The sequence below is a fragment of the Vanessa tameamea genome, chromosome Z (genome assembly GCF_037043105.1).
Source record: "Vanessa tameamea isolate UH-Manoa-2023 chromosome Z, ilVanTame1 primary haplotype, whole genome shotgun sequence".
Taxonomy (NCBI): domain Eukaryota; kingdom Metazoa; phylum Arthropoda; class Insecta; order Lepidoptera; family Nymphalidae; genus Vanessa; species Vanessa tameamea.
This window is the reverse complement of record NC_087341.1, coordinates 9,850,792-9,875,186: the sequence shown is the minus strand read 5'-3', so window position 1 is coordinate 9,875,186 and position 24,395 is coordinate 9,850,792. Positions and strand designations below refer to the sequence as shown.

General features: G+C 31.9%; 1 protein-coding gene and 1 long non-coding RNA gene across 3 annotated transcripts in view; both read left to right on the top strand.

The window, feature by feature from the left end:
• Positions 1-24,395, top strand: part of LOC113404070 (uncharacterized) — a 282,204-nt gene that overhangs the window by 9,405 nt on the left and 248,404 nt on the right. The window lies entirely within an intron of this gene.
• Positions 12,570-24,395, top strand: part of LOC113404050 (frequenin-2) — a 178,136-nt gene continuing 166,310 nt past the window's right edge. Inside the window, exon 1 of one of the 2 annotated variants that reach the window (XM_026644797.2) lies at positions 12,570-12,792. The gene's annotated coding sequence lies outside the window, so the exon portion shown is untranslated. The remainder of the gene's footprint in view (positions 12,793-24,395) is intronic. The other variant, XM_026644796.2, reaches the window with a different exon arrangement.

Sequence of the window (24,395 nt, the reverse complement as noted above, 5' to 3'; positions counted from 1 at the left end):
CACTTTTTATATTTGACGTAAAACTATCCGGTTCCCAGTCGACCACATTCAAAGCACATCACACATTTTCAGCATTTCAGCGGTGTATTGTCGATTGTCTTCATCTATTTTTATGTTGACACATTTTCAACAGTATTCATGAATTTATAAAAAGATCGCAAGCAAATTTATTGCAATTTGAACCGCATATCTTTTGTTGGGTCAGTAGTGTTTTCTTATAAAATAGTTTGTACCTACTTACTGACTGCTTAAATACTGAAATTAGAAACATTGGTGTATTTTATAATCACCATTATTAGCAATATAAGTATAGTCTATGATTTTTGAAAATACCAACCTTTGAATTTGAAGTTGAGATATAACATATAATAATATATACAAAAGTAAAGCTACAGTGAAAAATTGACGATCTGAAAATACTGATTAAAATTTATGTTGTATTGTTAATTAATATACAATACAAATCATTCATTATTTTATTAGTAAATTCACACATACATTGAGCATTTTTGCAGGACGTGCTGGATTCGTGGCGTTTAAATACTTGACCACCAAATTATTCCTAGATTAATTACTATCTTAGCTGAGCTATTTCAATAAGTATGTCAACACTTGACACACTCAAAGATAGTAAGGACAATAGACACAATAGCTGAGTACTTGTTATGACGTCTATAGGCGACTAGTATAAAAAACCCTTAACCTTAAGTAAGGATGCCGCTCATAATAGAAAATTTGAATCGATACCGTGTAACGAAAATAATACTACCTTTAACGATGCATTTAATATGTATTTGACGTAATTGAAAAAACTACATAAACGTTTAAAAAGCATTGTATTTATGAATGCAGAAAACACTGCGTTGAACGTATACAAACATAACTTTAAAAATAATGAAACAAACGTGTAACAATTCAATTTACTATACGTGAATATTTTCTTGTTTATTTTCGCTACAATAAATTTAAAAAATACTTTATGTGTGACAAACTTTTAACTGTTATTGAATAAAATATAACTGTTTTGCAAATAAAATTAAATATTATCGACGTTTAAGTCGATTTTTGGATTTCATAATAAATTAGTTATATTTTTTAATACTACAACGTTTTTAACGCTGTTTAGTTTTAATACGATACAAAAATTAAATTTTCCACCAATGTGTCAAATTGCTCATGCCTGATGGTTGTTACGACTACTTAGATTGTTCTCTCTAACTGTTGTTTACCATTTGGATATATTTTGGCTTTGGCATGGCAATAGCATCAAACAAAAAAGTAGGACAAATCTTGAAAAAACATTAATGATATTTGAAAAATGATTTGTTGAAAATGCATTTTTTCAAAAATGTCTACATTTCACTTTAAATTGAACGCTGTGTCACCTATAATAATAAGTTGTAAGTTATTTCTGTAAACACTACATAAACGAAAAGATTGCCTCCTTTAGAATGTATTAATAAAATAGAATATATTACACCTATACGCAGTTACACGCAAAGGAAGTGAGAGGTGCTGGATGGAAAGGGTATCGATGGTTATTCAGTGGGTAGTCTGGTGTACTAGGGCGTGCTAGGCATCCTTGGTATCAGAAAGTCTCACATCCAACAACAAGGCCCCAGATCCTTCGATGTGGGGGAAACACATAACGCGTCTTTCCAGCGTGGTCAAAAATAGGGGTGGGTTACGAAAGAATAACTTTTTGTATAAATTTTTTTATCCCTTTTTACCATTAAATTAATAAGTTCGACATTTTATTCCCCCGACGTATCGTCAGGCTGTGTAATAAATTTATATTTCATTAAAAATATGATAATCATAACGGAATAAGAGATTGGAATAATTTTAATTATTTTTATTATTATAAAAAATATAATTCAAAACTATAAATTTTTGATATCCAGGTTTATAAATACAATTTTGTTTTCCAACTGCAAAAAAATCCAAAGTTTATCTCTGTTTGTAACATAATATGATTAGGTATGTTTAATTGAATCTGCGAAATCCTTCAGGAAATGAAAGATGATGAAAATTAAATACTGCCTTTAATATAAAAATATCATTGAAATTGGAATTTACTTGGTAGTAAGCTTTGAGCGATTACATATGGGAAGATATCGTCCACTCATACTGTTTTATGGTAAAGGTGGCAAACGGCTTACTTGATGGAAACCGACTGCCACCGTCCAATGATACTTGTAACCGGCCTTTGGGAAATGTTAACGCCTTAACTTGTGTCTTTTTGTGGTTGAATTGGACTAAGCTTGGCCGGGCTTTGTCCAAGAGTTTGTTTAACAAAGTCTAGATTTGAGACACAAGTTTGTTCTGGTTTTTGTCTACTTATTCCTGAGAAATATTATCACAGCCGGTGTATAAGTTGTCTACGGTATGTTGTTGATTTGCAACAAGTAATTAATATGCAGAATGCACAAGAAACAGAGTAGGTAATAATCCGTAGCTTTGTCGGACACCGGATTTTAAGTCAGAACATGCACATGACAATGACCTTGATTCTTCATATCTATCATTTATGACTCATACAAGTAAAAATAAATAAATAGAGGCTTATAAAATAAATATGCTTACTTAGTATTTTCTGGTTAGCACTTCTCATTTTCTTTATTAATAAATTTCCCCCGTGCGAAACGGGGCGCGCTTCTAGTAATATTATATGCTAAAACATTCTTCAAAATGCCCCGCATCTTTTGGTATAAGTTTTATGTATATTGGTTTAGTACTTTTTTCAACTAGGGAACACAAAAACCGTCTTCTCATTTATTAATATAGCTTGTCAAATAACAAACAAAAACAACAACAAAAAATATAATATGACACTGCATTACAGAATACCTTGTTTTATCTAAAGAATACATCGTTTTATCAATGTTAAGACATAATAATATAGAATGTAATTTTTGTGCGATGCGCGACCAATAGATACAATTTTAAAAAGTCACTATCCGTAATCTTCATGCAATTTAGACGCACCCTATTTGTTTTTTTTTTTTTTTCGTAAATATCATAAATATCAATTTTTACATGACTGCTCAAAAACGGAGTTTAATGTTATTAGGGTTTATGAATTTATGCGAGTTTCTTTATTTAACCATAACTATTGAATTTAATATAATTATTTTTTAGTGCAAAGAGTTAGTTTTTATGGTTTTAGAGTTATACTAACATAATTTGGTTTCGGTAAGTGTTATTTTATTATTAGTTATAGTATATTGGTTATTAAATTACGGTAGATAGTAAATAATAACGATCCTCCCGATCAGAAACACAAATTAATCGATCGAAATCTTTCTCTCGCAAGGGGTGATAAGTATTCCTGTACCCCTTATTCCTCTTCGAAGAAAACAGTTGTACATAATACTACATCTCATTCATCTATCCAGTGGTTTATATTTATCTTGCTTTTATCGACGCCTCTAAAAATTAATTCTGATGATGATAAAAGTCCCTTCGTTATCCAAGTGTCTCCAGAAGTCGCTGACCCAGGTCCAGAAAAATCATCTCGTGCGATTAATTTCGGTCAATTCCTTCATTAACAAAAGATTGGCAACAAAATGATGGGGTTAAAAATTGTTAGGGGAAATTATGACTTCTCTCACTAACGTCCTGCAAGTTGAATCAAATCAAATCAAATCAAATCAAAAATCTTTATTCAATATAGAAGTGTTTACACTTGCTTATTGATTGTCAAAAATCTACCACCGGTTCGGAATTTAGCACCTCGGACCTGAGAAGAACCGGCGAAAGAAACTCAGCGGGATTGTATGTATTGAACCTCCGCTTTAACTGGGAAGACAATTTTTATGCGACCTTTTTATGGTAAAATCATTACAATTATTCTTTCATCCTCTTTGATCCCGTTTAAGCGAGTTGTCCCAAGTCTATGCTTACCCTAAAAGTCCATCCTTATTAGTAGACAGTTTTTTTTTATTTTCCAAAGGCCCTACTACGTTAAGGTTTCAGTCAAATCCTCTTTTTCCACACTATTTACAGTTCTTGTCTATAATTCACTAAATCCAACTTTCACAGATCTTAGTCTTATTAAAGATGATACAATTTCTAAGTTTCAAAGAATTTTTCATAAAAACTGGTCAAATCATCTCCTTATATTTACTTACTACTACTTTTTACTGATGTCTCTAAAATATACCTAGATAGCTGTGTTGGTTCAGTCTGTTGGATCCCCAAATTCAAAATTATCCTTCAATTTAAATCCCCTTCTGAAACATCCATATTATCCGGTAAACCGATTGCATTAGATGCCATCCTATAAGCCCACTCCCACGACCTAAGACAGACGGTAATTCTGACAGTCTGTTTGAGTTGTTTTTTGGCAATTAAGGAGAATCCTTTTCAGAGAGGCATTGTTTTCTTGTTATCAAAAAGGGCTGGAAATTTCTTTTGTCTGGATTCCAAACCACTCTGGAATAACCGATAATGACGCCGCAGACTCGTTCACTAGAGCTGCTTTAATAACTGGATCAATTGAACATTTTAAAATTTCAACTCAGGACTTGTGCGCTCTAGCAAAAAATCACCAGTATAAATCCTGGAACTCTGTTTGGTAAGTATTATCAAAATTTAGAGGTAGGCTAGGTAAGTTAGATTATATGCATATCTACAACTAAACGTTCCAAGACCTCCTTGGATTTTTTCACAGGCAATCTGATTATTGGGTCACCACCACCAAAGTATGACGCTTGCGCACTGGACATGCGTGTACTCCCATACATCTATGTAAAATTAGGAGTAGAGGTCACTCTTTTTGTGAATGTGGCCTAGACGAAGGTTCCTCATCCCATATACTGTTTTCTTCCCCAAACTCCTCCATTCCATATACGACTACCACTACTAAAGTTCCTCGTCCTATTAATGTTGAATGTTTGTTAATGTTTGTGTTTAGTCCACTCAATTTTATGTAAACACATCGAACGTAATAAAATGAAACTGTAAATAGTTTTGTGAATGTTTTTATATTTCGTTTTAATAACAGTTTATATATATCTAGTTATTTATTCAAAATCGAGCCTGTAATCTCGAACGTATCGTTCAATCTCCATCGTGTCTACTCCATTGCACGTTTGGCAAATTAATATTGGCGAAATAATCTATGCCCTCTAGGCACAAATAAATTCCATTAAAATAATAATTCATATACTTTTATTCTAACATTATGTACAGATTAATAATAACAATAATTATTAACAATTGATTAATTCATTATTATGAAAATTTTAACGAAAGTCAGAAACGGTCTGAAATCTTTTCGATGAACGGACTAACAGGACTTGTAAATTACGTAAACAACGATTTAATGCTATTCGGTTCACAAACTAATTCTGTAAAAGCGGACAAGTAATTATATTGGATTCTGAAGCGCTATTGCAGCGTACTATAATTTATCCGTGAACATTACCTCAAGTAAAGTACCGCGTTTGGTCATGTTAACTAGTTGTTTTATTTCAGCTTTAAACTTGTTCGGTTTTATTTTATTTAAATTTTTAATTAATTAATTTTATTTATATTTTTAATTAAATATAAGAAATCAAACAAACTTGCATAAATTATTTGAATCTGATGTGTAATTTACTATACAGAAAAAAATACAAATGTTTAAAAATATTTTTGAACAAATTATCTAAACAACTGGAAAAATTGAAAATGTGTAGCTTAGCACAAGATGGCGAACGAACGGACAGTGAAAAAAAAAGTATATATAAACTATTTATAGAACATACATAAATTATATTTTAAATATATAGTTCATACCGCATTTATACTAATTGAAAATGGAGAACTCCAAGTTAGACCACCTGCATGAATATATGACATTGTTTTCGGATGTTAATAATAATACTGTTTAATCTTAACTAATACGTGAGTTCTAATTCATCTACTCTATAATTTCCCTTAAAATAATAATTAACTAGGCTAGAACAAAATTACTTGTTTCGTTCTCTAAGTTCGCTATAATACGTTCCATATTTATACGCAACAATATAAGCTACGATAGATAAACATTAAAGAACAAAATAATTATTTTTAATCTAATCTATATAGAAACCTATCCACAATTATAGATCGTTAAAAAATAATGATTTTTAGTCGACAACATATATCAGCAAAATTCGTATAATATTAAATCCTATCCTAATTTCAACATAAATTTCAATGACATGACAGTTCAACGGGCGGTCACGTTTGACGTTTGCGGATGCGTTCAGAAAGTGTGTTCCAAATAATAATTTCGTGCAGGGGTACAGACTCGATGGAAACTTATGAAAAGATCAATGTTTATGAAAAAGTTGTATAATATTTGAAAATTTAAGTATAAACCCTAGTTGACTACCGAGCAAAGCCGGGTTTTCGTCTAGTAAATAAATATTTTCGAGTTCCTTACTGCATAGTGAGCTTAAAATACCAAGCTCCTTTTATAAACACAACTAAAGCCTAGTCTGAATTAAAACAGTAATTAGATTATAGTACTATAAAAGTTTGTTTCTAGAATGTGGGTAGCGTATTTAAAAGTTAAAATCGTGCTACTTGATGCAAACTATTTCCGTACACTTTTGAAATATGCTTACTAAGAAGTTTGTTACCTGATGTTATGAATGGAAATCACGTTATAAAATATACGTAGTATTTATATTTTATTTAATTATGTTTATGTAAAAAACGTTATGATGATTCAAAATTACCGTTATGATAAAAAATATAAGTTTTGATGATTGTATACGTTTATATTTTCTCCGCTTAGATAAACTGACCGGGTCAGTCATTAACAGGCTGTAAATTTCCCACTGCTGGACTAAGGCCTCCCCTCCCTTTGAGGAGAATGTTTGGAGCCACCACACATATTACACTAGGCTGCTCTACACTTGGTTAATGGATACACATGTGATAGATTTTCATTCAACAAATGCAGGTATTCTCACATTTTTCTTAATCGGTAAGAACTATGAACGAAGATTTCTTATGTTTTAACCACTAACTAATCTTGTTCTTAAATATATATGTATATACTATATCTTATATTTCTTACATAATCGATAAGTAATGATTTGAAATTTTGTAAAAAACATGAAATTTTCACCGTCGATCAAGTATTGAAACCCATGGTTTTTGACGGTAATCAAATTTAAATTTAATCCTAATCTTCCCCCAGGATAAATACGGTGTTCAACCTGCATTAGGTCAACACAACCCCGTCGCCCCTCCGGTCCGAGCAAAGGAGGGCAATCGCAGGGCTTTAGGAGTGAAGTAACCCGGATTTCCCCAAAGGAGCCGGGTGCCATATAAGATTTTCCCTGTGTAATAAAAAAGGCATACACTGTACAGACGTACATCATACCCCTGCCTTTTTTTAAATATTTCTTAATGTATATATCAAAATGTAAAAGTTTTTCTATTTAAAATAATATAATATGTTATCGTTCCATTCTTAATTCTTAATTTTTTTTCCAGTAGAAAACTTCTTTATTCCTAACTGTTATTGGGTAGTAATATTTAAATAATATAATTTTTCTTTATCAATAAATTAAGCCAAAAGATTAAATTGAAAAGTAATTGAAAACTTAAATCACCGCTCAAAATTTTACGAAAGTTTAGAATCTGTTATTTGAAAATATTAAGATGATAAACATTTGATATTATGGACTCATCTATCTGTAGTCTGCTTTTTAAGACCTAAGATTCGGTAATAAATAATTGAATGTATTTAATATTTGAATCGGGTCATGTTAGCAAACCTAAAGAACAAAAGCCAACTAGTGCGTGTGCTAAGATGTTAACGAAAAAAGGGACAAATACACTTATATTATAAAACGTCAACTGTACCAAAAATCATGCAAGTAATACGATGTAATAGAAAATATTGTAAGTATGATTACTTATTCCTACTATAACGAAATATTTGTTATAACAATTGACATTACATGACCCTTACATGGTTCACTGGTCAATGATCCTGATTTTACATGAAATATTAATAACCATTGGAATAGAGCACAGTAGATGTAGGCCCAGATATCAATATAATTTAATCAATTTAGTATTCAGATAATGCAAAGCAAGTTTGTTTATCTTGTTTCCTCAGCTCTGTTGTCCGACGAATCGCATTGAAACTTAACATACACTTTTGCCTACAAAAAGGACAAGCTAAATTACTTTAAGCACACTTAGAGCTATCCTGTTAAACTATCTCTTCTTCGTCTTTCAAACTTATCTCAGATCGTTTGTCTACACAAAAGATATACTTACTAAGAAAATAGATTTGCAGTTTAAACAAACGTGATTAAACAAATAAGATTTTTAACCTTGCACTTTGTTAACGGCTACATGTCTTTAGAAAAAATATTTAATTAGAACTTTCTGGTGTTTAATATTAAAGTCAATTTAAAATGTAAATTATTTCAACTAAATTATTTTTAAAATCTTATCAAACGTAAAGCTTGCTTATCATTACTTTAACAATAAAAAATGATTAAGAGATATTTCTTAAAAAACTTTGTTCTTGTCTTCTATTTGATCTTCTTAAATACCTGTGGTCGGGTTGGATCGATATCCCGACAACAGGTCTTAAAAGTTTAGTTAGAATATTGTTCAATTTAACTTTATGAACATAATAGCTTAGATTTAAAAGTTAAATTAATTTCCAAAGGCTTCATCAAACGAGTTACGCGTAACTTATCTTTCAAAAAAAAATTTTTGTAAACATTTTTTGTTTCCTAGTATTCCTGCTTTCTCTTACTAATAGTTACTTAAGATTTAAAAGTGTTATAGTTCGAGACTTAAAACTTATTTCATATATTATATATTATTTAAATAAAAGTGATAACTTTTACCATGGGTTTATTTTTCTTCGATTTCCTTTTCAGACGTACAGGAAATCGACGGCGATGGACGTCTGCATGAACGAACGAATTGAATAGTTACATTACACCGGCGGCGGTGTGCTACCAACTAAATTTCTTACTCCTCGTTACTATTTAAAATTTCTTGACAGAAAACGCTCATAATTTTTGCCTGACGCAGGATTTAAACTGAACTCCAGGATGTGAAGCTTTAAGTGAATCATAAAACAAACGTCTAAACAAATATTTTTTTACTGTCAATAAATTGCCTTCTATTCGTGTATATTGCTAGTCGTTTGAAAACCCACGCGAATTCTACATACTTTACATATATAAGGGAAGGTTTATAAACACACGTCAGGGAAATTAAACCTATTATAGACTTTTATGTAGAATATATTATTAGAATCGCCGATAAGTGGGTCGAACAATGTAAATCTCACTTGAAGATTTTGGGTTCAATCCCGAGCTCGGTTATTATTATATTATATTATAGTGCTACATGCGTATCTGCCAGCCGGTATTGAAGCAGCTTAATGGAATGAATAACAAACATTCATTTTAAGAACACAGAATATTTTTTCCCAAATATGGGATATTAAGGTTGCTTACTTACGTTACATTGTAATGAATGAAGTTAGTGAGTTTTAACATCGCGTTGTATTTTAATTAACTTGTCGCTTGTCTCAAAGTTGTCACGTGTCTTTTTCGTCATACGGTGGTACTGTGATGAATCTTTATAAGGTTTAACTATATCGTTCTATATATATATTTAAAATGCTTTGTAAAGGTGCCAGCAATATGCCATGACTTATTCTTACAGTGAACTAGTATAATACAGGTATAAGGTATATATTTACCTTTCATGATTGGTAGCGCATTGGCAACGTTCAATATGGTTAGTATCCTAAGGTAATGGTAAATGTATACTGAGGTATCAAAGTACGGTTGTGTACTATCAAAGGATTCCTTTCACGATCTGTCTGCTTTTCAAGTCTTCCTACCACTTTCTGATTTCTTTAATTTTGAATTTTCTTCAAAATATTTTAGAAGCCAACTAGGGTACAATTTCTGTTTGAAAATAAATATATCTTTAAGAGATGTTTTGGTTTAGACAACTTTTATTTTTCCCTTATTATATGTAACCTTGATATTGGCATATTATTATTTAGTATATATATTATTCAATTTTATTTTTTTTTATTATTATTGTCCAAGGGTTCATGTATAAATTTAAAGAGAGAATACTAACAGTAAAATTAAAGAATTTGCCACTTGTTGCGTATATATCAAATGTAAAAAAACCACTAATGGTGATTAATTTGAGTAGAAATTGTGTCACTGCCTGGAAATAAAAACATGGCAGCTCTTTAAAAAACAACGTAAATACAAATAATAAAACAGACACACCAAACGCAGAGACAACACGTGGTAAATAAATCGGAAAACCGGAAATAAGCAAATTCCATAAGCACACTGGGAAAAACAGTTTGGAATACTCTTTTATCTCATTATCAAGATCTACACAACGAATATAAATTAAAAATGTATATCTACTTAAAGTCACTTGTTAGTTCCAATCAGGATGAACAATAAACACAGATAAATCGATAATGACGATGGGATGGCAATACGACACGATTGGAGAGTCCAACGACTTCGAATGTGCTTACCAATGTAGTTTGAACCCCGTCTCCTGAAATTTGGGCATTTACTGTGAACTGCTAAACAGAAAACGCAATGACTTTTATTACAGGCCCGGCTTGGGGCTCGTAACCAGGACTTCGGCACCTAGTGAGCTAGCCACTACATGTATATTACAAAAAAAATATATTTCTTCTTCTTTAGTTCTTATCGTTCAATCGTTCATTATTTGTCAGTTCAAACTGTAATATTTTGATAAAAGAAATATTAAATATGTAAAAAAGTGCTTATGTTGGGGACTAACTTTCAAGGCTGAAGCATAAACACTAACTTCCACATTAACTTCCCAATAAAATTTATTTCTCGTTTAACACCCTTATTTAACTAATTACACAATAGCTTACTTTAATTAGTTTTGTACAGAAGCATAACTCCAAAAATTACGAACTTCTATACAAAATTTCAAGACTTGTTAAACTATTAACAAATATTTTCTTTTTCAACGAATTCCTTCGTCATAAAACAAACTTATTATGTTATGCAACACACATTTGTAGATCAACATGACTTCGATTTGTATGTCATTCTGTCTGTCTATCAGCCTGAGTACTAAAACGGACGGTGCTAAGAGCCGGGCGATGTCGGAAGCGGCAAATCGCGCGGCGCGACTTTCAAGTCACGGGCATGCTTGGTAGATTTTCATACACTCGTTTCAGTCACAAGACGCGTCGCTGTTTACCGGGCGAATATCACTGTAGCGATTTTCCTGTGGCCAGGCCGAAACAGTTAGCGTTAAAACTTTTTAATGTGTATTAGTTTTTAATCACTACATCATATAATTCTAGACAAAATATTTTTTTATGAATTAGTACTTTTATGGAGCAAAAAATATGCATACTTATTTTATAATAGAAATAAAAGAATGCAACTATAAAGTTATTATAAGGGATTTTCCCAAATTTATATGAAAGAAAAAAAAATATGTTGACCGAAAATAAAGAAAAAAGGTGATAAAGAAATTATAATGAAATAAAAAGAAAATCAGTTTCACACCGTAATACATATTATAATGAGAATTTTATTTTTCCTCACTACGAAGTAAACTTCTAGTATAACTGTCACAAAACTATAATCATATCGAGTATAATATGTGAATTAATACATATTTTTTTTATAGAAATTGCTATTTTCTGTAATTTAAATGTTATAAATTTTAGCCTATGAAAATATATTTTAAAAGCCGCTCTAAAGCCGAAGACTAACGCTATTTGTAACTCTGCTTACAATGCAATTTCACTTTTTTGTTATATTTACTAGTTTATAGTTTTACAACAACAATGATATAATAAAGTATTTTATATCATCATTGTAAGTATTAATTTTTGGTACATTTAAACTATAACTTTGTAAAAATAAGTCAAAACCGATTTGTCAGAACCACACTGCAGTGGTTCAAATACCGATAATCGAGCTTGCCGGCAAAAACCTTCAGTATTTCAATGAAGCTGATCCGAACTCTGCGCAATAGGGATGTGCACCCCGTTCGCATTTTAGAATAAAAGGAAAATACGCGCGCCACGACGAACATACCTGACGCGTTGCGGAGTCAGGGCAAACCAACTAGCACCACGAATACGTTAAGTAAACAAATTACAGGTTGTTTGTGCAAAGTGAAGCATGACTTTAACTTGCACGTCAAATGCATTTACATTCTACTCGTGTAAGATTTATATTTTATTCAACACTAGAGCCTAGTCTACAAAATCCGAGACTCCATAGAATTAATTAATACGCTACCGCTTATGAGCAAGTTATTTGAAACAATCGGCGCGGGCGTTCAAAAAAAACGGTCGCATCGCCATAGTGCGGTGTCAAGAAAATACCGCGCATGTGCAAAGTAGCTTTATGTAACCACGGGCCGATCCGAAAACAAGCGCGATCCATGGATTAACGTCCGTTAGGAAACTTTACTCATTCATCTTTTCCCTTAAAGAGGGGAGCGGGGTTCGGGCCGCGTTGCGCTACTCCGCGCGTTACGTAACCCTGTTGGAGGGTGACGCCGATTCCTACCCAAGTCGCCCTCGCGCACGGACCGGTCCCAGCGTCACCTCGCACGCTCTGTCGAAATCGCACCCTCGGCGCATTACCACCGAACGCGAACCGCGAGACCGCTCGTCCGACGCGCCGCGTCTACCCCGCTTCGTCGTCGAAATAGCTTTTGTTCGAAAAACCGACGCTCTTAACTTTAACATAGTTGTTGGTTATCTCTTCGCTGAAGGCGGTAAGCCGAAATTTACGATTACTTAATATATCATCATGCGTTCACAAGATTATTTATTATATAACATTTTTTTTTGCAACCATTATTGCATTGTTTTTCTGTTTTCATGTTATCTGCTGTGCGAATTGTTTATTTTTTTACTTATTGTGCTATTATTATATATTATTATAATATTAATATATATATATTTAAAATTTAAAAAAAAAACGTAGCTATTTTTTAATACTAACATACCAATGTATTATAAATCCATCAAATTTTAATACGATAAATGTGAAACCGCACGCGATATTACTTTTTCGAAAGTTTAACTATTCGATGTGAAATTATTTTACAGTAAAAACAAAGAATAACTTGTTTCAAATATTAGGTGAAGTAACAAAGAAAATATATTTATAACAGAAAAGGCTGTGTTGGTAACGTAGCCTTTTCGGTTCAAAGATATTTTCACTGTTCCAATATTACATAAAGGTTAAGTTAAGTGAAACCGGGCGTTGAATCGAGAGAAACAAATATACATATTTGTTTTGTGACCTAGGTGTAATAAAATTATGTTAGTAAACTGGACAGAATAAAGTGTTTTGGGCCAAATCATTTCGCAGTCTTGAGACTTCAATTTGTATAATTATAACAAACTTCAAAAAACATTTATATAAATCTATCTGATGTAAATTTATAAATGTTTTTACTTCAATAAATACTTTTAAACACATCAATATTATCTATTTAAATATTCATATAATAAGCAAATTCTGATACTGTGTAAGTTCGTAGACCGTCGGTATTCTCGTAGATGCCTAATAAAGTACCAATCATTTATGCACGACTTCATCTTGAAATTCACATTCCTCGATTAATGCTTTGAAAAGAGGAGTACAGGGTATCGACCTTTGTCACCGGATATTATATGCATATTTATTTAAGGCATCGAAACGTAAATAATTGTAACGGGTATTAGTTTTGATTTTAACAAAAAGTTATTCAGGAAAACTTAAAATTAGTGAATACGCGTTTCATGATTGACATTTAATGAAATTTATTTTGACATTTATTAAATAAAAATTAATCAATCCATTTTATAATATTTTACTTAACACATCAATTTTATTCCATTGAATCACATTCGTATAATAAGTATAAACTATATTCATTTCATTTTTACTATTTTTTTTTTTATCTGTAGTTATAAAAAATAATAAATTGAAAACATTAGAACAAAATATTATTTAAATAGGTGCTGAAAGCATTACTTCAAATTCATAATTGTATAAAGGAAAAGAGAAAAGAATCAATCTTTTTTAAATTCCTTAAACTTTTGCGATTATTGCCTCCAAGATTTTAAGATTAAAGTACTTTTCTTTTTCACTATCTCCAGTTTAACCTTTATTTTCAGTAGTATTGATGATGCTGCAAAGTCGTATGGAATATTTTACAGGTTTCAGACGGAAGCCATTTTAGCGAGAGTTTAGAAATTGCTTGTCTTATTAGCTGATGACTATGGGTCTGTATGACTCCTGGGTCATTTATCGTTGGTGTAACCGAATTTATTATATACTCCATAGTATTAAAATTTTTACAAACAAGGCAAAGTAATAGAAAATTTGTTAAAAAGCATTAAAAATTGCGCCTTTATTATAAATACGACCCGTTCGCAATACCGGCAAAACGATTTAAATTCATGAATATTATACAGAATAATAAAGTTTTTTATTCAAAATTTTAAAAATTACTAAGTAGAAAAATATATCAAATCTTTTAATAAAATATGACTTTGACATAACGAAGAATTTAGTTGAATATGTTGGATTACATATATTTTACAAATGCTTCGGGAACTCCATATGGCCAATATCTATATATTTATATTTTATTTTTTTCATGTGTAAGACAAGAAAATTTTCGTCGAAATAGCATATTCCAGGATAACGTTCTAAAAGAAAGCTTAACAAAATTAATAAATGAATATTTTAATTCAAGTTAATATTAAATACTGGTTTCAATTTTACTAAAATGGACTTTGTTTTTTATAACATACAGTTTATTTTAGGTCGCGTTTTCAAAATATCTTAAAGAAATTTAAACTTTTCTTTGTATAACGTTTGGGTTGCATCTCTAAAAAGGTTTCAATTGTACAATATAATTAGTGTACGTTTTCATTTCATTTACATTGCGTTCTATTAATAATAACTAAGAAATAAAATAAAGTAAATACATTTAGCCAAATTTCATAAAGTTATTTGATTAAGCAAAATAAAGCAAAGTGTAGTGAAAAATATTTATAACAATTATCAAAGAAATGGTCTCAATATAGATGCTGCTCGATTCGCCGCTACCAAAAAAAACCTGACAGCTATGACTGGGTACACCCCTGTCAGTCCTACTTTTCCACAAATAATCATTTACAATATTCAATACTTTCTATCAGTTTTTTGCTTTAATTAAACAATCGATTGATTACTGAACTTTTAATCTGGTTTACACACCAATTTTTTTTTTAATGATATTTGGTTGATGGACAAATGGGCCTGGTGCTAAGTGGTCATCACCACTTATAAGGAATAGCTAATATTTCTTACAATGCGCCACTAACCTTGGAAACTAAGATGTTATGTTCCTTGTGCATATAGTTACATTGGCTGAGGCACCTTTCAAACCAAAAAACCACAATACTGAGTAGTCATGTTTGGCGGAAGAGTATCTGATGCTTAAGTGGTACCGACTCAGACAGGCTTGCACAAAGTACTACCAAGTAAAACTTTTGACAAATAAATAGTACGACGTTTATCATATTTTTTTTATTTGATAGAGCTGCTAGTTCTCGAGACTCTTGTAAAATTTATTTTTTTGCTCCTAGTGTTTATTGTAACTTATGCTAGAAATAGGAACGACAATACCCTAAGGGTTTAGACCCGCGACTTCTACTTCGCTCGGCAATCTGGTAAACGTTTAGCTATTACTTTGCGTTTATTTATAAAAATATTAAAAAGAAATATACCTTTTTTACTGATAATTCCACAATCTTTCTATAGGAAGTTCGATTCGATTATAATTGTTACACGCGTTTGATGTAGTGCTTTAATTGACGTAAGTTCCCAATCATATTGTCATAACTTAATCGAGATATCAACCCAATTAAAACAAAGTCACGCAGAAGGTCATTGTTTCCACGATAGCTCTTTTTAATTTTGTATTGTTACTAATTAAAGTGCTATTTAAACATATGTTAAAACAATATATTATATTAATGTTTAGAATATGACCTTATAAATGATTATAAAGTATTTGCACTTTAGAATAATATCGTGTAATCAAAGTCTTTTGGAACAATGACATATGAGCAATGATCGCAATACAACAGGAAGCAATCGAAATGTGAAACACATCTAAAATTTCTCTTATACCTATTTTCAACTTATCCTTTTTTAATTCGTTTATTTCTTACCGAGATACGAAAGACGTACACGTTCATCTTAAGTTGATTCGAACGGGTTTCAGTTAACTAACAATACAAGCGCTGTCGACCAAGAATGCTCATTTATTTGCATACAATAATCTCTTGACAAAGCTGTTTTAACAACCTAATCGACCTTCAATTTAATAAAATAATACTACAAGAAGCTTAGATACAACTATATGTTAAGTTAGCTAACCAAAATATTGTATAGCTTTATGTAAAACCTATTTTAACGGGCTGTTCAACGAATATGATAATAATCGATATTAATTGTTATTATTATTTATTATAATGCTCAATTAGTATTTTTCAAACAACGACGCTAAAAAAAGAGATTTTCATTCCTTAGTTATGCAGGCTACATACATTGAAATTGGTTTAATTCTACAAAAATACCGGTCTACAATAATGTGCGGTCTGTTTATCATCAAAGTGTTCGAGACTCTTTCGGGGTTTATTTACAAAGTAGGGCTTCAATGTTTTTAATGTTGACAATAATATAGATAATTTTAACATCGCAAACCATTGTATACACAAGAAAAGTAAAAGTAAACTTATACCATCGAATTTCCGAATCCGTAAAGTCAAAACATCCACGTTGCGCAAGGAATATTCGTTTTTTTAATAAAATTACGCAGATATTTTTAAGTTTGCCTAGAAATCAATTTAAATCTCATATTACAGAATATAAAAATAAGTATCGTTTTTTTTTCCAAATATAAATGCGAAAGCAACTATGTCAAATTAAGTCTTTCTGTTCGTCTGTTGCTCTTTCACGGGAAATCACTTAACCGAATTTGATAAAACTTGTTATGAAGCAAGATTGAACTACTAGCTAGTGATATATAGATTTTATTATATTTCACGTAATTTCAGTAGAAAAAGAGTTACTATTGAATTTCTTGTCGATTATTTTAAGTGGAATCTACTTTCTGAACCGCTAGGAGTTTAACATTCAATTTAGTCATTTAATATGAAGATCAAAGTGCTCATATTTGAAATACTTTTATTTGAACAAAAGCCTATTTTGTACATTGACCGTTCAGGTCGTACTTCTGAAAATAATCGTTAGCTTTATGTTATATAAATTTATATAGGAGTTTGTCAGTTAAAAAAAATATTTTTTTATAGATTACCGTGTCATAATAAAACTGCGAGTATGGACAGAACTATGTACTTAAATTATTATTAGTTAAAAATTATTATAGTAAGCACGTACTCACAAAACAGGTTGAATTTTCGCAAGTATAAATATTATAACATAGCTGACATTACCCTAAAATTTTCGGTGTATTCTTGAGGTATGAAAATTACCTTCATATGCAAACAAATTTAATGCTCCTGGTACTGCACAAAGGTTTCCCCTCACTTTATGGTAAATATTTCAGAACTTTACTTACCCACTTTACGTTATAGCTGTTTGAGAGACTTGGAGACGCCATTAAATCCTTAAATTCAAATGGAAATAATGTTGGCAAGTTTTTCTACGAATATCATTTATTTTAGAATTATAAAAATTTTAAGTAAATTTTTAACCGACTTCAAAAAAAGGAGAGCTTTGTTAATTTTTTGTTCAGTTTCAGTTTAAAGTGGTCACATCTTAATCTCATTGTTATTGTATATGTATATCATAAGTTATATTTGAATTATAATTCCGTTTCTGTTGGTAATCTATTTTATTTTTTATTAGAAATATATTTTATTATTTTGAATAAAAATGGAATCAATATATTATAAACATATTTTATTATTTAAATCTAAAAATCATCCACCGGGCTCTTATCAGACAAATATTGACAAATCAATAACAGATATAGGAAAACTTTGTGCAACCGATTTGTAGAACTTAAAGATGCAAGATGATGATACCGAAAAATCGAGCGATATCAATATCTCGCAACAATTAAGTAAGATGACGGCAAAAACACAAAAGTTACCGTTAGTCTTTTATTTTGGATGTTTACTGCAACGGGTTACCGATTAAGTCGCTCAGTTGAGTTGTATACTTAGTGTATATTATTGACACTATTTTTATCCGTGTCTGACAGCAAATTACATGACTGTCTTACGCCGTCAAACTCCCGACGATCACTATTTCATTGTACGTTCGCGGTGCATATACCCTGTTAAAATATATTACAATAAAAAGAAATGTCTATCTTTTTATGTCATTGATTTTGGAAGTTTTACAAATGGGCCACCTGATGGCAAGTGGACGCTACTGCCCATAGGAACTACCAACCATGGGAACTAAGACATGATGTCCTTCGTGCCTTTAGTTACACTGGCTTACTCACCCTTCCTAATAAAACACAGCAGTACCAAGTATTGCTGCTAGGTAAAATAAATGATGTGGTACCTACCCAGATGGGCTTGCATGAAGCCCTATCACCAAACCTGAATTAGGGTAACTCAATGTTTTAGTTTATGTAGGTATATTGGACTCTTACCTGTCACCAGTAGACGCAATAAGACGATTTATACTTTTAATAAAGGTTTTTGTTTATTACATTTTATACGTTTTTATTGGAAGTTAAAGTTTAATTATATTTTTTCTGTATACATCGTTTTCGATGTTGGTCGTCGCGTGCCAGTAACACATATTTTTTATGACGTATAGTTTTCGTATCATGGTATAAATATCATATCATATTTAAGTAAATATACTGATCCTTGGATCACTGCTAACATTAATAAAATCAAAGTATTTATTGTTAAAAATTGAAGCAATATCTGTTCCATTCTTTATCAGAGTTGTACAAATTATAATTACAATATAATAGGTATATAACAGTACTTATGTTTATGCATCGTTACATACATACTCGTAAGTATAGGATCTGTTCTACCGCAAAACAGCAATACCTACTTTGTATAACGGTGTCTGGCCTTTTTTTTTTTTTTTTGTTTAACGAGGAGGAAATGCATTTACGCATGCCGCCCGGTCGGGGGACCGGGACGGGTATGTGGGACTCAACCGGGGCGTAATGCCCCGTGCCAGGGCAGATGCCCTGTCCTACCCACTAAAACCATCCTCGGGTTTCCACCATGCCGCCGAGTGGTGAGGCCACGGGATCGCCAAGGCCATGCAACCGCGACCCCACCAGCGGCAGCCGCCGTAAGGCGGCTGAATATTCATGGACAGCGCGCCTAGTGCGCGCCTTCCCCCTCATCCTCCATGGAACGGTGTCTGGCCTAAGCTTATAGGTTAAATTATATAATAATTTAAATTCGAAAAAAGTATTTAAGATTTCGAACAGTATCATTGTTTATGGACGGAGTAACTTACAAAACGATTCTTTTGCTCATAATCTTATTTAAAAAAAAAAAAAAAAAAACTGTTTAGTAAGATTTTTTTTTTCCGCGTGGAATTAGTTGTATTAAAACAAACTCATGTTGCGGACAAATATGTATTAATTGAAATGCATCGTACAATAATTAAACTACTGTGGCATAGTTTGCAAATATCTTATTAAACTGAAAGCGCTCTCTTGTGTCTGGGGTTAAACATACATATACATATTGTTACATCGTGTTTGGTCCTACGAGAATGTATAGATAGCTTTGATGATCACTTGGGGAGCATTCACCTGGAAAAAATAGGTCTAAACGCTAGGTTGATTTTATTAGTGAATGTTCTTTATGACGCTTATTTATCTACTGAATGATTCTTCGTTTTACTTCATTTTATTTATTTATTTTTATTATTAACTTAACTCAAATATATAAGGTGCAACTTTTTAAGGTTCAAATATATTTCGTATATATATATTTTTTTCCCTGTTAAAACGCATGACGCGTTTCCCCCACGATGATGTGGGGGTATGTAGGGCTCGCCGGCGCTGAAGGCGCCGGAATACCCACTACAAAACCAGCGGTACCCACTCCGTCTTTACAGGGGGTATCACGGGATCGCTTGCGCATGCTACCGTGACGCTCCGACGGTTGGCCGACAGAGAACCCCCCTACTCCCGGCGACGCTTACAGCGGGGGGAGAAGGTGCGCATAGCGCTGATGCCTTCTCCCCGGTCTTCTTCGTCAGAGCGAATCCGCGGAGGCACTCTCCTCACGCGCCCGCTCCGCAGCCTTTACACTTTTAGTAGACATTTTACTAGACATTACACTTATGCAGAAAAAGACCATATTTCGTCTATCTATGTCAAGTGACTTTGTTTATATGTTATGCTTTCAGCTCTTATGTGCTCAACTGATCATGAAATTGAATACACGTTGTCAGATATACCTGACTTCATAAGCGAGCGTCATGACGTTCGCCGTCACGGCATACAATTCGATTTTACCCCCAGGCCCGTCAAATAATATTTCGCATGAATATATAGTATAATATAATATATAGTATATCAACATTTTAATGTAGTAATCTACATATATACCGCTTAAATTATTATTGTTTATGCTAATACTGCTTCGGAAAAATAAATAATTATTATAATAGTAGTGAGTTGAAAAGTACGACTGCAATAAGAACAGACTGCTTTGGAAGGGTGGCGTGGATTTTATAGGGTTCCTTCGGAAACAAACATCCTTGCATACGAATTATCTTGTTATTGCAAAAACTTGTCCGCCTACAAATTGCGTTTTCCTTAAAATCAGCCTCTCTGTACACAAAGATAAAAACAACAACAAACCCGTTGGGTTTTTAATTTTATCAACTTTGCAAAAAATAAATTAAAATTAGTGTAAATTGTTTAAAACTCGATTATGCCTCCGGAAATATCATAAACATTCTGTCGTAATACATAGCTTGTGTCCATCAGTAGTATTATATCATAACTTAAATAATAAACAAACTAAAATGCATTTACGTGATTAGTTTGCAATACATTATAATAGGAAAATATCGACAAATTAATAGACGTGAAGCTTTAACAGGTCTCGGCGTCGTTTTGTCCGCTGCTTAAAAACTTCTATATTCTCATTACGGTCGAAAATAGAGCGAATTGCAAAGATAGCTGGCATTACCAAATTGGCAGAACATAAACTGAGCGAGGGCATCCGGTAGAATCTTAATATATGTAGATATTATACATCAATATCGTATATGATATCAAACGTTGCGTAAATGTTGAGTGTTGATTGTACAGAAAGAGCTCGTTTAAGCAAAAAGATTGGAGGCAATCATTCATTTTTCGGAGCAAAAAGAAAGGAAATCGAATGAGAAAATTGTGTTATAGGTGTCAACGTAAGCTCAGTCGATTGCTCACGGAATTCCCTTTAAGCGTGAACAAATATAATTCAGTTAAGTCGAGTATGCTATTTTCACAACATCATTATGTGTTATTTGAAAACTAATTATATAACAAAACTATTGAGTCTCAAATTGACGTACTCGTGTAATATTGATCGTGAATTAAAATTAATTAGACAACTTTGCTATAGTAATTTGTGTTAATATGATACTTTTCTTGTTAAATCCGTTACTTATTACGGAACAAACTTCAACAATAGTTTGATTTGTGTAAACTTTAGCAACGAACGATGTAATATAAGTTATTCCTAGAATTCTGAAAATGCTAACTTGCAATTTGTACTTACCGCACAGATTCGTAACGACCTTTAAAGTTGGCATTTTAAATTCAGAATAACATATAAATCATACTGTTTGATAAAATTAAATATTATACAATTTTTTCGACGATAACAAAGTTTTTTAATAATAACAGTAAGTGATAGTCGTTATTTCCCGACCAATTTCGATTTACGTGCTTCCGAAGCGCTGCAGTGTAAATACTGCCAAGTTTCAAACTCTAGACTGCCACTGAGAATAACTTAACTGAGCACACCCAATACCTTTTTAGTGGCCGGGCTCGGGATTTGAACATAGGACCTAGAAACGTGCAGGTTACAGAAAGTTTAAGCTAGCCTCTACAATTACGTAGTATGTAGAACTTAGTAATAAAAATGTATTAATAAGATATTAATAAAACATTAATTATAGATCTTTTTAAATGTGGTATTTTATTGGGTGGATATTACTCATTATATATTTTACCGCCAAGCAGAAATATATAGTATTGTTGTGATCCGGTTTGAAGGGTAACTGAGTAAGTGTAGACGTAAGGTTGGTGCCAAATTGGTGCTATAAGGAATGGTTAATATTTCTTACAGCCCTATTGTCTACACGCGGTGGTGACCACTTACCATCAGGTGGGCCAATTGTCCGTCCGCCATCAGGGTTTTTGTTACTCAATCACTCTTGAACAAAGGAAACTGATTCTCATAACAATTGTCATGGAAGTCATAAAAAGTGTAGTCATTAACTATAATGCAAGTATCAGTTAGTTTAAAATGCATATTTATAATTGATTTACAAATATAACTAACGAATTAAATTGTATTAATACTTGTTCCGTGCATTTCATCAGTATTTTTTAATCCATACGTGAAATCAACTGATTGAATTTGTTTGTGACATTTTTATCCACTCAAATTTTCTTTTTATATATAAAACGTTTATGTCGTGTTTTTATAAGAGTTCGAACAAGGCGAACGAGATTTTAACTGCAGTCGTTATTGCTAGTGTTTGTTGGAAACCCGCATCTCTTAGATGAAAATGGTAAGGATAGGAGACATTAACCCAGTAGTGGAACATTGATAGCTCATTATATATATATACTTACAAATATCTTTACGATATCGAGTTCCAGTTTCTCAAACGCTTGTCAAAGTCAGATTTAGTAATCTGGCTACACACTCAACGCTCATTGGTTCCCTATTGCTTAAACAGCTCCTACCTACTAATTATAATTCAGTTTAAAGTAGTTAGTTAATTCTACATTGAGCAGCGTTTCAAAATCTGAAGGCTGATCAATTAGATTTGAATCATATCAGTCTTAGATCTTTGCCGACCTTCCGAACGCCGACCTTAAAAATAACTAAAACAATTTATTAATGAATAAAATGTGTAAATAAAAATTGTTTCACGCATACAACATATAATTAGCAATCGTCACAAGAACATATTAGAGAAATCTGTTAATGATAAAACAGAATCGAATTTATGAAAATATTAAACATTAGTTTCAAATGTAACATGAATTTTAAAAACTTGATTTTTTAGTATCACTTACTTTGGCCTCTACTTCACGTAGTAAAGTAAAAATATTTGCTTCAATATCGATAAATATATGGTTTAATTCACATCTCACATTCACATTCCTAGTGCACCAAATTGCATAATTTAACCTAAAAAAATGTATTAAGATAAATGAAATCAATAAATCTAAAACAAAGGTATTCATTCCGGCTTCTAAATTTAAATCATTCACTTTATATCACTGTTAAACTCAAACGTCAAATAATTCATATCTGCACATTAACTCGACATTTTATACTCTAATACTGACGGCTCTAACACGCTTTGCATTCTTATGACATAATTATCGCTAACACTTTTTTTTAATGATATCTGTAGGCGGACGAGCAAATGGGCCACCTGGTGGTCAGTGGTCACCACCGCCCTTAGACAATGGCGCTGTAAGAAATATTAACCATTCCTTAATTACTGCTGTTTGGCGGTAGAATATCTGATGAGTGGGTGGTACCTACCCAGACGGCCTTGTACAAAGCCCTGCTATCATGTAACACACACACATATTACTTTTTTATAAAACTTTTACTTAATTATTACAATTAAAAAAATATAAGTTACACTTAAAAAATATTTATCTATACTAATATTACATGTGAGAAAGTAACTCTGTCTGTTACATCTTCACGCTTAAACCGCTGAACCGATGTTGAAGAAATTTCGTATGAAGATAGTTTAAATCCCGGAGAAGGACGCTTCGAGGGGTAAAATTAAGGGAAAATTGTATAAATTTCGCGCAGGTAAAGCCACAAAATAATCTAGTTTTTTATATTTTATTTTTTTAAATATGTCAGTGTATTTATCGATTCAAAAGGGTATATGTTGTTGCAATTACCTGACTGTGTTGTCAGCTCAAAAATTTATACAAAATAAATCCGTTTTAAAATCTACTCGTCTTTATGTGAAAATATCACTGGAAGTCTTGGTCCTATTTTTTTAAAATTAACAACACTATAGTTACCTACATTATACACAGGGTAAACAACCAGAAAACACAGTTGGCTCACAGAGTAGAAAAATGTACTGTAGTGTTTTGCA